Below are 12,534 nucleotides of genomic sequence, written 5' to 3'. Positions count from 1 at the left end.
CATTTTTTGTTTAACTCTAAAAACATGATAAAAAGCAATTATTTGCAATACTTGAATTAAATTTGGGGTGCATAAACTAATTAAAAAGTTTATTTGGGGGTACTTTCAGGCCATTTTTCTTTCACCCCAAAAGTTACATGTAATTATTGGCCCAGTTAAGCTAATAAAACTTCTTATTATTATTACTAGTTATTTATATAGCGCACACATATTCCGCAGTGCTTTACTGCGAATATTTGGCCATTCACACCAGTCACTGCCCCAGTGGAGCTTACAATCTATATTACCTACAACACGTACACGCACACGCACACACATTCACATCAGGATTAAATTTGTCAGGAACCAATTAACCTACCAGTACATTTTTGGACTGTGGGAGGAAACCGGAGTACCTGGAGGAAGCTCACACAAGCACAGGGAGAATATACAAACTCCACACAGTTAGGGCCATGGTGGGATTTGAACCCAAGACCTCAGTACTGTAAAGCAGTAATGCTAACCATTACACCATCTCCCAAATACCTAATTAGTCATTAGGGGGGCCTGCCCAAGGGGAATCTGAAGCAAGTCCCAACATCTTTATCTTAAAATAAAGATTTTCCCTACTGTACATTTCACCTTCTCAATGGGTGCGGACAAAAACAAGCAAATTTACTCTGAAAAAGGAATGCACGTGTGGAATTGAATTGCAAATGTAATCTGCAATGCAAACTTGCGACATGGAACCACAGTTGCACCTAATTGAATTCCCCCATAGTATCACTTTTCTAATTTTTACTATGTAGACATTTGTAAATATGGGGTTTCCTTTAAGTGGTGACATTACAACCTCTTTATTAAGGCTAAGATCTGTTTTTTGCAAATGAATTGTACATGTAGCAGATTCACTCACATTTCCTGCAAAGCTAAAGCGGTCTACAAAATTATAATATTCAAAAACTAAACTTGAGAAATACTTCATATTGTGAGGTGGCCAGTCAGAGCGGATGTCTTGATGGACCACATGTCTATGTTTTTCAGCTTGCCCAACTTAATAGGAACATTGGATGTACTTATATTTCCCACTTCCTTGTGGGTTTATGTGGGTACGTGGTCCACAGGACAGAAAATGCTCCGCCTCCTTCATGCGGGCGCAGGTGCTGCAAAGAGGGGTGGGAGCAGGTTCTGATTACCCAGGCCATTGTGGGAATCGACCCCATAACCTCAGGGCTATGAGGCAGTAATGCTAACCATTACACCATCTGTACTGCCATTTTGCAGATGATTGTGCAAATAAATCTGCAATGTATGGGGTTCACAGATCGCGGATTCTGTCACCATTGAAAGAGTGGTGGAGGATTATATGAGTGACAGCATCCAAGTAGGCATGTCAGACAGTCCGTACGTATACTGGCAGGAAAAAGAGGCAATTTGGAGGCCCTTGCACAAACTGGCTTTATTTTACCTAAGTTGCCCCCCCTCCAGTGTATACTCCGAAAGAGTGTTTAGTGCAGCCGGTAACCTTGTCAGCGATCGGCGTAGGAGGTTACTTCCACTAAATGTGGAGAAGATGATGTTCATCAAAATGAATTATAAAGTCCTCCGGGAAGACCTTTACCAGCAATTGCCTCCAGAAAGTACACAAGGACCTGTGATGGTGGATTCCAGTTGGGACGAATTAATACTCAGTGAGGAGGATGTACACGGTGAAAGGGTTGAGGAATTGGAGGATGATGATGAGGTGGACATCTTGCCTCTGTAGAGCCAGTTTGTGCAAGGAGAGATTGATTGCTTCTTTTTTGGTGGGGGCCCAAACAAACCAGTCATTTCAGCCACAGTCGTGTGGCAGACCCTGTCGCTGAAATGACTGGTTTGTTAAAGTGTGCATGTCCTGTTTATACAACATAAGGGTGGGTGGGAGGGCTCAAGGACAATTCTATCTTGCACCTCTTTTTCTTCTTTGCATCATGTGGTTTGGGGACTACTTTTTTTAAGTGCCATCCTGTCTGTGTCTGCAGTGCCACTCCTAGATGGGCCAGGTGTTTGTGCCACACACTTGTGTCGCTTAGCTTGGCCATCCAGCTACCTCATTGCACCTCTTTTTCTTCTTTGCATCATGTGCTGTTTGGGGCCTATTTTTTAAATCTGCCATCCTGTCTGCCACTGCAGCGCCACTCCTAGATTGGCCAGGTGTTTGTGCTGCACACTTGTGTCGCTTAGCTTAGTCATACAGCTACCTCATTGCACCTCTTTTTCTTCTTTGCATCATGTGCTATTTGGGGCCTATTTTTTAAATCTGCCACCCTGTCTGTAATTGCAGTTCAACTCCTAGATGGGCCAGGTGTTTGTGCCGCACACTTGTGTTGCTTAGCTTGGCCATCCAGCTACCTCATTGCACCTCTTTTTCTTCTTTGCATCATGTGCTGTTTGGGGACTAGTTGTCAGGTCCGGGTGTTTTTGTGAATCCGTTAACCCGGGACCAACCACAGGTGTAGGTGCTGGGGTATGAAGAAAGCAGGGAGGACGAAGAAAGTTCCGTTTCATATATTTATTAAAAATAACAATTCAGTAAAGAGTTAAATGACAAGTTGTTAATCATCATACTATACTGAAGTATTGCAGGAATGGCAGAAATAATATGCAGAATAAATCTCAAAGACAAATAAAAGAAATGTTCATGGAACTGTATATGAAACAAGCTGATGAATAAATGTTGAATTGTCCAAATATAAACAAGCTTTGATGCTGAATGGCAGAATGTGTTTAACTGGGTAATGCAGACATGAAGAAATAACTGTAAGGATTTGCAATGAAGTTTCGAGAGTTAACTGAGAGGCTGTGAAGAATTATCCTTGTTATGGAAACATAGAAAATAAAAGTACTTAATTGGGTTACTTGCGGGTTCCGGAGATCACTGTGAAAACTGTAGCAGATGACAAAGTGATGAACGGGTTAAATGCTGAGTAGAACAAACGAACAGCTGAGGGTAGTGGAATCCTCCAAACTTTGTATGGTTGAAGACAGGCAGACAAGGTAACCTCATGCAGGACTCTGGGAATCCAACTATTTCCAGTAGGTGTGCAATTAACTGATAGCACAGCGGAGAGCCGGTGGATCTTTAGCAGTGAAGGCTGCAGACGAACCTCTGGGAACGGAGGCGATATCTGGACCACGGGAATCACACAGGAATGCACGGAGAGAGCTCAGAGCTAGAGCACAGCGTTGATACAACAAAGCACTGGCCCAGAGTTACATAATCCCAGCCTACTTAAAGGCAGCACAAGCACGGGATTGGCTTACACCTGCCCACAGGTGTTTTCACAAGTGCTCTGTATTACCTATTTGGTTTCCAACATGGCCACCTCCTATACAGCAGACACACCGCAGTGCCTTAGGCCATTTGGTCCCCGCACTCACAGTTCCCAGACTCTGCATTACCTGTGCCACTGATCACGCCACGTCCCCACACGGGCGCACAGCACCGCGAGCAACCGCACTGGCAACGGATGAACCCCAGAACCCGCAAAGGTGAGAGACCGGTTCGTGACAGTACCCCCTCCTCTACGGGTGGTCTCCGAACACCTTTGAACCTTGTCAGGATTTTTGGAGAAGTATTTCTGTACCAGTCTTGGAGCATGAACATCTTCAGAGAAAACCCAGGATCTCTCCTCCGGACCGTAACCCTTCCAGTCGACCAGAAACTGTAAACGTCCATATCGGGAACGTGAGTCCACAATCTCTTTAACTTCAAATTCCTCATTCTGCAAAGAGTGAACTTTAGGAGATTTGGACTGTGTAGTACGGAACTTATTGAGAATCAAAGGCTTCAGTAAAGATGTATGAAAGGCGTTAGGAATTCTCAAAGATGGTGGCAACTTGACTTTGTATGACACAGGGTTGAGTACCTTTACAATGGGAAATGGACCAATAAACTTGGGAGCAAATTTCTTAGAAGGAACTTTGAACCTGAGATTGCGCGTAGAAATCCAAACTTGGTCTCCCACTTTGTAATTCGGTACAGCTTTACGTTTTCTATCTGCAAAAGATTTATAACGAGCGGAAGTTTTGACCAAGGACTTACGTACACAACTCCAGATTCTAGATAGACGTTGAAGCTCTTGATCTGCCGCTGGAACCTCTAGGGCTGGCAATGGATGGAACTCTGGCACACGAGGATGAAAGCCGAAGTTAATATAAAAGGGCGTAGATTCTGAAGATGAATGGAAGAGATTATTATGAGCAAATTCTGCCAATGGAAGGTAGTCAACCCAGTCATCCTGTGAGGACGATATATATAGCCGGAGAAATGTTTCAAGGTCTTGGTTGACTCTCTCAGTTTGTCCATCTGTCTGAGGATGATATGCAGAAGAAAAATTCAACTTGACATTTAAAGATGAACAAAGCGACCTCCAAAACTTGGCCACAAACTGTGTTCCTCGATCAGAGATAATCTCTCGAGGAAGGCCATGCAACTTGAAGATTTCAGAGATGAACAATCTGGCTAGTAAAGGGGCTGATGGTAACCCAGTTAATGGAATGAAATGTGCCATTTTTGAAAATCGATCAACTATCACCCAAATGGTATTTCGCCCTTTTGATGGAGGTAGATCGGTCACGAAATCCATTGAGATATGAGTCCATGGTTGTTTGGGTATGGATAATGGATGTAATAAACCTGGTGGAGAACTTCTTGGACTCTTATGTTGGGCACATTTAGGACATGCTGCTATAAACTCTTGGACATCGGCTTTGAGACGTGGCCACCAATAAGACTGTTGAATAAATTTGAGAGTCTTTAGAACCCCAGGATGACCCATGAAGGAAGAGGAGTGAGCCCAGGTAAGCATCCGTTTTCGAAGACTTGTGGCGACAAAGGTCTTGCTAGGCGGAGGAACTGGAGAGGTTCGAGTCATTAAAAAGGACGTAGGATTCACAATGGCTTGATTCGTGGTAGCATCATTTAATTCAGAAGAAGCAAAGGACCGGGAAAGGGCATCTGCCTTTTTGTTCTGAGACCCTGGACGATAGGTGAGCTTGAAATCAAATCGTGTGAAGAAAAGCGCCCATCGAGCTTGTCGTGGATTCAAACACTGAGCTGACTGCAGATACAGAAGATTCTTATGATCAGTATAAACTGTAATGCGATGTTGTGCTCCTTCTAGAAGGTATCTCCACTCCTCAAATGCTAACTTGATGGCAAGTAATTCTTGCTCACCGATTGCATAATTACGTTTTGCCGGGAGGAACTTACGGGAGAAATATCCGCAGGGATGGACCTTTTTATCTTCAAAGACTTGTGATAACACAGCTCCTACTGCTTCTGTAGATGCATCCACCTCTAGTAGAAAGGGGCGATTCAAATCAGGCTGTCGAAGAATGGGAGCTGACCCAAAGGCTTGCTTTAAATCAGAGAAGGCTTTGATTGCTTCAGAAGACCAGTTCGTAGGATTTGCTCCCTTGCGAGTTAGGGCTGTGATGGGAGCAGCTAACGAAGAATAATTCTTAATGAATCTCCTATAGAAATTAGAAAAGTCAAGAAATCGCTGAATCCCCTTGAGAGTTGTAGGAGTGGACCAATCTCGGATAGCTTGTACCTTACCGGGATCCATACATAGCTCTGATCCAGAAATGATGTAACCAAGGAACGGTATGGAAGATACTTCAAAAGTGCACTTCTCTAGCTTACAATAAAGTTGATTTTTCCTCAGACGTGTCAGTACCTCTTTAACTTGGTGACGGTGAGTCTTTAGATCCTTAGAGAATATTAGGATATCATCCAAGTACACTACTAGACACTTGTAGAGAAGATCACGAAAAAGTTCATTCACATAGCTTTGAAAAACTGCAGGTGCATTACAAAGACCAAAAGGCATTACAAGGTATTCGTAATGCCCATCCCGGGTATTAAAAGCAGTCTTCCACTCGTCCCCTGCCCGGATGCGGATTAAATTGTAGGCCCCTCGGAGATCCAATTTTGTAAACACAGTAGCTCCCTTTACCCGGTCAAATAATTCTGGAATTAAGGGTAATGGGTACTTGTTTTTCACAGTGATCTCATTGAGTCCACGGTAATCTATGCATGGTCGTAACCCACCATCCTTCTTCTTAACGAAGAAGAATCCGGCTCCTGCAGGTGAAGAAGATGGTCTGATAAATCCTTTGGTTAGATTTTCCTGTATATAATCAGACATAGCTTGCGTCTCTGGGATGGATAGCGGATAAATTCGTCCCCTAGGAGGTGTTTTACCCGGAACCAGGACGATTGGGCAGTCCCATTCGCGATGAGGAGGTAGAGAGTCTGCTGCTTGTTTACTGAAAACATCCGCAAAAGATTGATACACCGGAGGTAGGTCGGGAAGGCTAATTGACCGGAGAGGTACAATTGAGGCTAAACAGTCCTTGGTACAAGATTTACCCCACGAAAGGACTTCCATGGTTTGCCAATTAAGTTGAGGATTATGCTTCTGCAGCCAAGGTAAACCAAGTACCACATCTTGAGAGGCTTTGGGAATCACGTAGAAGGAGACGTATTCGGAATGGAGCACACCAACTTTCATCTTGAGACATACGGTTCGATGAGTAATTATACCATCTGGAATTCGACTTCCATCCACTGCTGTAACAGCAACTGCTGCTTCTAGAGGCATGGTTTGAACTTTAAACCGTAAGACAAAGGCTGAGGAGATGAAGTTCTCGGCTGCCCCGGAATCTAGGAGAGCTGAAACTTTCACTGTAGAACTTGGAACTTCTAATTGAATAGACAAGGTCGGCTCTTTCCCAGAACGTGATTCTAAAGTAACTCCTAGCTTAACCTCTCTCGAATAAGCTAGGAGCGAGAGTTTCCCGGTCGGAGTTTGCAGAATTTAACTAAGTGTTCGGAGGACCCACAGTACATGCAGAGGTTACCCTGTCGACGACGAAGTCGTTCCTCCTCTGTGAAGCGAGAGCGCCCAATCTGCATAGGTTCTTCTGTCGTTACCGGAGACTGTGATGAAGAATCTTGTCGAGGCCTAGGATGATAACGTGGACTGGATCGCTCTGCCCTGGATTTCTCTAAACATCGCTCCCTGTAGCGTAGGTCAAGTTTGTTACAGAGAGAAATCAATTCATCCAGTTTAGTTGGCACATCCCGGATAGTTAAATCATCCTTGATTTTCTCTGAAAGTCCATTCCAAAACGCGGCGATCAGGGCCTCCTCATTCCAGTTTAACTCTGAAGACAACGTGCGAAACTGAATAATATATTGACTGACAGGACGTAAACCTTGACGTAGACGGAGAATCTCCAAAGATGCTGAGGTGGTCCTGCCTGGTTCGTCAAAGATTCTCCGGAAGGATGATACGAAGTCCTTGTAATTAGAGAGGACAGAATCACCTCTTTCCCATAATGGTGATGCCCACTCCAGAGCCTGACCGGAAAGGAGGGCAATAATATATGCAACCTTAGAACGAGCTGATGGGAAACTGGCGGACAACAGTTCGAACTGGATCTCGCATTGATTCAGGAATCCTCTGCAAAGTTTTGGAGTTCCGTCAAACTTACTCGGAGAAGGTAACTGCAAGCGGGACGTAGGCAGCGTCACAGGAGAAGCTGTAGTGGTAACTGGGACAACCGGAGTTGGAATCAGGACTTGAGACGTTTTAATAGCCGTATGAAGAGTCTCTAAACGGTCTGCCATAATTTGCATAAACTGTACTATTTGTGTCTGTATAGACTCCTGGTTTTCCAGACGGGAAAGGATATCTGACGTAGCACCGCCTCCTGCGAATTGGTCACTTGACGGATCCATGTGGCCAGTGCTTACTGTCAGGTCCGGGTGTTTTTGTGAATCCGTTAACCCGGGACCAACCACAGGTGTAGGTGCTGGGGTATGAAGAAAGCAGGGAGGACGAAGAAAGTTCCGTTTCATATATTTATTAAAAATAACAATTCAGTAAAGAGTTAAATGACAAGTTGTTAATCATCATACTATACTGAAGTATTGCAGGAATGGCAGAAATAATATGCAGAATAAATCTCGAAGACAAATAAAAGAAATGTTCATGGAACTGTATATGAAACAAGCTGATGAATAAATGTTGAATTGTCCAAATATAAACAAGCTTTGATGCTGAACGGCAGAATGTGTTTAACTGGGTAATGCAGACATGAAGAAATAACTGTAAGGATTTGCAATGAAGTTTTGAGAGTTAACTGAGAGGCTGTGAAGAATTATCCTTGTTATGGAAACATAGAAAATAAAAGTACTTAATTGGGTTACTTGCGGGTTCCGGAGATCACTGCGAAAACTGTAGCAGATGACAAAGTGATGAACGGGTTAAATGCTGAGTAGAACAAACGAACAGCTGAGGGTAGTGGAATCCTCCAAACTTTGTATGGTTGAAGACAGGCAGACAAGGTAACCTCATGCAGGACTCTGGGAATCCAACTATTTCCAGTAGGTGTGCAATTAACTGATAGCACAGCGGAGAGCCGGTGGATCTTTAGCAGTGAAGGCTGCAGACGAACCTCTGGGAACGGAGGCGATATCTGGACCACGGGAATCACACAGGAATGCACGGAGAGAGCTCAGAGCTAGAGCACAGCGTTGATACAACAAAGCACTGGCCCAGAGTAACATAATCCCAGCCTACTTAAAGGCAGCACAAGCACGGGATTGGCTTACACCTGCCCACAGGTGTTTTCACAAGTGCTCTGTATTACCTATTTGGTTTCCAACATGGCCACCTCCTATACAGCAGACACACCGCAGTGCCTTAGGCCATTTGGTCCCCGCACTCACAGTTCCCAGACTCTGCATTACCTGTGCCACTGATCACGCCGCGTCCCCACACGGGCGCACAGCACCGCGAGCAACCGCACTGGCAACGGATGAACCCCAGAACCCGCAAAGGTGAGAGACCGGTTCGTGACACTAGTTTTTGAATAGTGCCATCTTGTCTGCAACTGCAGTGCCACTCTTAGATGGGCCAGGTGTTTGTGCTGCACACTTGTGTCGCTTAGCTTAGTCATACAGCCACCTCGGTGCAACTTTTAGGCCTAAAAACAATATTGTTAGGTGTGAGGTGTTCAGAATAGACTGGAAATGAGTGGAAATTATTATTATTGAGGTTAATAATACTGTATGAGCAAAATTACCCCCAAATTCTGTGATTTTAGCTGTTTTTATGTTTGTTTGTTTGTTTTTCAAAAATCATCCAGATCCAAAACCAAAATCAAAACACGAAAGGGTGGTTTTGTCAAAACCGAGCCAAAACCAAAGCACAAAAATGGAATTAGAACCAAAACCAAAACACAAAACACGAAAAGTGCCCACCGCACATCTCTATTTTAAAGTATGATCAATGATTCTTCCTATTGACCATTCTTCTCATCCCCTCACATATGTGGATTCCCCAGAACCAGGGCTGGTGCTGCCATTAAAACTAGGCATGTGCACCGATCCTCGTGTTTTGGTTCTAGTTCGTTGTTGGGTTTTGGTTTTGTCAAAACTACCCTCAAGTGTTGAGATTTTGGATCTGTATTATTTTTTTTTAAAACTTGGTAAAACGGCTAAAATCACATAATTTGTGCCTTTTTGTTCTTACAGTATTATTAACCTCAATAACATTACTTTATAGTTATTTTAAGTAAATTCTGACCGCCTCATATCTCACAATATTGTTTTCATCCAGTTTAGGCCAAAAGATTGCACAGAGATAGCTGGCTGACTAAGCTAAGCAACAGCAGGGGGCGGCACAAACACGTGGCAGTTCAACTACAAACATGACACATCTAGGAAACAGAATGGAACTGCAGTGGCAGACAGGATGGCAGTTTAATAAACTATACGACCCCATAGAAAAGTGAAACCAAGAATGTTTTCATTAATCAAGAACTAGATCAGAAGGAAGGAAGGATTGATTCATAAGTTAATTTTATTTCATTGGTTGATTCAGAAATTTGAATCAATGGGGGCATTGGGGATGGTAATGATCGAAAATTCTTCTTTCATGGCCTTTTCTCTCCTCAGTTGCTGTAAAAGAAAGAAAGGAGGATTGATTAGTTAATTGTCAAATTTTCCAAATAGATTATTATTATTTTTTTGACATTCTTTATTTTTGCGTGGTTGAACAGATTGGGCAGACAATACAATAAGAAAAGGGACAGGCGGTCAGATTATTATTTATTAACAGTTATTTATATAGTGCACACATATTCCGTAGCGCTTTACAGAGAATATTTGCCCATTCACATCAGTCCCTGCCCCAGTGGAGCTTAGAATGTATAGTCCCTACCACATGTACACATTCACACTAGGGTTCATTTTTGTTGGGAGCCAATTAACCTACCAGCATATTTTTGGATTGTGGGAGGAAACCGGAGTGCCTGGAGGAAACCCACGCAAGTACGGGGAGAATATACAAACTCCACACAGTTAGGGCCATTGTGGGAATCAACCCCATAACCTCAGGGCTATGAGGCAGTAATGCTAACCATTACACCATCCGTACTGCCATTTTGCAGATGATTGTGCAAATAAATCTGCAATGTATGGGGTTCACAGATCGCGGATTCAGACCAAAAATCGATTGGGATTGTTAAATCAGGTTGTCCAACATGTTTGATTTTACAGATCAGTTGGGGCTGTAGATTGCTAGTGTATGGTAACAATCAGCAGATTTGCAGACTGATGAGCCTTTCAAGATTTGCAGATCTGTATTCGCTGAAAATGATCTGCAAATCACTGAAATATATCTGTAATGTATGGGCGCAGATTGGTGGATTGGGGAATCTTTAAATCTGGGGGGGGAAATCTTAGATCTGCAGATTGTTTTTTTTTCGTGATTGCTGATGTTGGGACTGTACTTCTCTTGCTGCAGAATAGCTGTAAGTTCGTAACCCATCACTTGTTCCCTAAAAACTTTTTGTATAACTCTGAAATATACATTACTTTCCATTTTTTTGTAACCTAAACTTTTTTTTTTTTTAACCTGTAGTAGTTTACTGCTTACCTTTTGTACATTAAAAATAACTGGTAGTAATAATAATAACAACAACTAATAATTTAGTTATTCATTGGACTTGAATTGCGTAAATTTTATTTTAAAAAAATTAGAAAAAGGGGATTTCTAAAGTTTGATTGGTAGTATTTGAATGTGTGTGTGTGTGTGTGTGTGTGTGTGTGTGTGTGTGTGTGTGTGTGTGTGTGTGTGTGTGTATATATATATATGTATGTGTGTTGGTATGGGATCAGTACTAAATGCCACCGGCCGGAATCCCGGCGGTCGAAATACCGACGCCGGAATCCCGACTACACAATCCCGACAGGGGTGGCGAGCGGAACGCAGCCCCTTGCGGGCTCGCTTCGCTCGCCACGCTGCGGGCACGGTGCCTCGCTGCGCTCGGCACACTATTATATTCTCCCTCTATGGGTGTCGTGGACACCCAAGGAGGGAGAATATGTCGGGATTGTGGCGGTCGGGATTGTGGCGGTCGGGATTGTGGCGGTCGGGATTCCGGCGTCGGGATTTCTACCGCCGGGATTCCGGCCGGCGGCATCTTGACCGCATCCCGTTGGTATGTGTGTGTATGAAGCACATGCACTTTTATGTAAAACTAGCTGTTCTACCCGTTCTTTGTACGGGAGTTTCTGATTTTAACAGTTGTAAATATAAATGAGTCTTAATAATTTGGTAGATCTATAGAGATGTAAATTTGAGATGTCTTAATGTAAGTAAATATTATGGTTCTTGGCGTTACCCGAGGAGCACCCGTAGTAGATATGGTAAAAAGTGACAGGACCATTTTTGTAGTTTATTAAATTCTACACACTGGAGGTGCAATCCAAATTTTGATCCAACTGTCCATTTGGGCCTTATCGTTCAAACAACGTGAGCCACACATTGATAATGATGTCATTATGTCAACCCCCTTTACATCCCTTATGGGAGGTTTATTAAAATTCTAATTACGTAGTTTTCCTAGTTCCAACCTGAAGACTACTTATGTTACATTTCAGCTTCCTAACATATCGTGAAGTAACAGAATTAGTGATCGATCAGTCAGTCAGTCAGTCAGTGAGTGAGGGCTCTCGCATTTATATATAGAGGTATCGTCTTTACTTGTAGACTGCTTTGTTCTTAATGCCACCTAGTGGAAAAATTAGTTATTACAGGTTCATGATTTTATTTTATTTTTGTCAAGGTTTAGAGTTTAGACAAGGTTTAGACAAAGTAGTTTTTTTTTAGTTTTTGTTAAGTGATTTTAATAAATCCTGAGAGGGGACAGACACACACCACACTGCTCATTAGCATATCTGAGTTCCTGGATGTTACTAATAGACACTAATAAATATAAAACACGAAATAAGTAGCGCCTGATTAGATAGTAACATTATACATAGCAATATGTTTGTTGGCTGCTTCAGCTTGTTAACATCTTGTATTACCTACATTAGGTCCTGGGGGTGACAAAGTCAGAGGCGGGACAGGCAGTAATGCAGCCGGTGCATTACTCCGGGGCCCACCGCAGTGACAAACTGACTCATTATGTACCACTGCGCTGCCTGTC

At 43.1% G+C, this 12,534-nt stretch overlaps 1 long non-coding RNA gene across 1 annotated transcript in view; it reads right to left on the bottom strand.

The window, feature by feature from the left end:
* Nucleotides 1–9,881: 9,881 nt before the first annotated feature.
* LOC134965560 (uncharacterized) overlaps nt 9,882–12,534 on the bottom strand; it is a 48,291-nt gene continuing 45,638 nt past the window's right edge. The window contains exon 3 of the long non-coding RNA XR_010188435.1: nt 9,882–9,997. This is a non-coding gene — a long non-coding RNA (uncharacterized LOC134965560). The remainder of the gene's footprint in view (nt 9,998–12,534) is intronic.

This window comes from Pseudophryne corroboree, chromosome 10, assembly GCF_028390025.1.
Source record: "Pseudophryne corroboree isolate aPseCor3 chromosome 10, aPseCor3.hap2, whole genome shotgun sequence".
Taxonomy (NCBI): domain Eukaryota; kingdom Metazoa; phylum Chordata; class Amphibia; order Anura; family Myobatrachidae; genus Pseudophryne; species Pseudophryne corroboree.
This window is presented reverse-complemented; position numbering and strand designations above follow the sequence as displayed.